We start from the raw sequence: 1,998 nt of genomic DNA, 5'->3' as shown, positions 1-1,998 counted from the left end.
CTGCAGATCCCAGGGCACAGACACCTCTGGAACACACAGACATGGATACAGCAGTTGCAGAACAGCCCCAGACAGCCTGCTCGTGATGCCAGTGCAGCCCCCAGCCCCATTGCTCCCCCAGCCCCTGTGAGGGCAGGGGGACCCACAGCAGCCCCCAGCACCCAGTGAGGTGTCTGCAGGGCATGGAAGTGATCAGGGGGGTTGGCCCCTGGCCCCAACTCCCCCCCAGGGGACACCAGCCCCTCACAGCACTGGGGCTGTGGAGCTGCTGTGGGAAAGCCCCATGGCCACTGGGAAGAAGGGAAGGTGAGCCAGGAGATGTAGTGGCTGTGAGACAACCCCTTCCTCCACAAACCACCTCACCTTTCCACAGTCATCTCCTGGGGAGGAAAGCTTCAGCCCAGACCAGCTCCTCAGCATCACACATCCCCACTGGTAGCTCCCATCCACTGAGCCAAACCCCCTCCAACTGCAGCTTCCCCACATTAGACTGGGAGTTAATTGGAACCAGCTGCTTGCACCTTCCCCCTCCTCTCACCTGCAGCTGGTTTATCTACTGGAGGAAACAGGAGTGACCCAATGCTGCAGGTAAATCATCCTCTCCCACAGCACAGCTGGGTCTGTCAGGCAGACATGGGGTGGGGTATCCCAGCAGGCAGCTCCAGGAGCTGATGGTGCAGAGCTCTGAGCCCCCTCCCCACCCCAGAACCCGGGCAGAGCTCCAGGCCGTGGGGCTTCCAGGGAGCGTGTGGAGGCCACAGCTCTGCTAGTGCAGCAGGTGTAACCTGTAATGAGATGGGCAACACCTCATAACCACCCCAAGGAGGACAGGGCAGCCCAGGCTGCGTGCAGTGAGCAATTACAAAGCCTCAAAGTTAATTATGGAGAGGTACAAACTGTGTCACTCACCACACAACTTCCATTTCATAATGCTGGGCAGAGCTACAGCTCTGGGAGGGCGGCTGAGCCCTGAGCACACCCCTGATGAGCCCTGAGCACACCCCTGACAAGCCCTGTGGGACTTTCTTGGGTGGAAGGAGCCCAGTGACAGGCAGTGGGTGAACTGGCTCCTGATGTGGCCCAGCACACGTGTGCCCTGGGATTTGCTGTGTCATGGTGCTCAGAGGAAACCAGAGCGAGCTGAGAACCCGGCACACCAGGGGTCAGAACAGAGCCCAGGGCTACAGCCTTCCCTGGGATTTTAAGCCACTGTGCTGAAAGGGCTCCCTCCAGTCCTGCTTTAAGACTGGCTGTGTGCAGAGAGCCCCAGAGCCCTGATGTGAGCCATCCCACTGATGCAGAGGATGCTGCCACGCTGTTCTGCAGGACACGCTGTCCCTCCAACTCCCTGACTGGGCAGAGCAGGGTGGGAGCTGGGAGCCGCCCAGCACACAGCCTGCCCTGCCACAAGCATCCCTTGGTGCTTTCTCTTTTTTCCACTGTGCTGCTGAAGGTCCTGAAGAGCACCAAGCTGGGTACAGCTGCCAGGAAAACACACAACACACGGATTACATGTCACCTACCCATCATTTCAAGCCTCATTTCCCATCAGCCTCACTATGCGACCTTAACATGAATGTCCATCCTTGACTGCACTCAAAGCCTCAGCACCAACCAGCTTTGGTTGAGGTTCCTTTTCCCAGAACCCCCTTTCCCTGCAACTGGGGGTGCCCAACAGTGCCAGGGGCTGGCAGCACGTGTCCAGCAGCAGAGACCCAGCGTTCCCCTCCCTGCCGCAGCGGGACGGCGCGAGGACCCGGCTGCCGCTGACTGTGTGGGTCACACCAATCTCTCCCTAGTTTTACCCCAGGCTGAGCTCAGTGAATGGTGCTGTTACCTCTCCCCACGCTTCTGAGATAAGAGAAATAAAAGATGGTGCTTGGGAGCATCTCAGCACACTCAGGATGGCCATCCCCTGGTTCTGATCACCTGGAGACAGCCAACCTGCAGGTCTCCAGCTCAGACCTCAACTGCAATCATGCACACACAGGGTTTTAA

This window comes from Gallinula chloropus, assembly GCF_964237585.1.
Source record: "Gallinula chloropus genome assembly, chromosome: 8".
Classification (NCBI taxonomy): Eukaryota; Metazoa; Chordata; class Aves; order Gruiformes; family Rallidae; genus Gallinula; species Gallinula chloropus.
Note: the sequence above shows the minus strand (reverse complement) of the source record.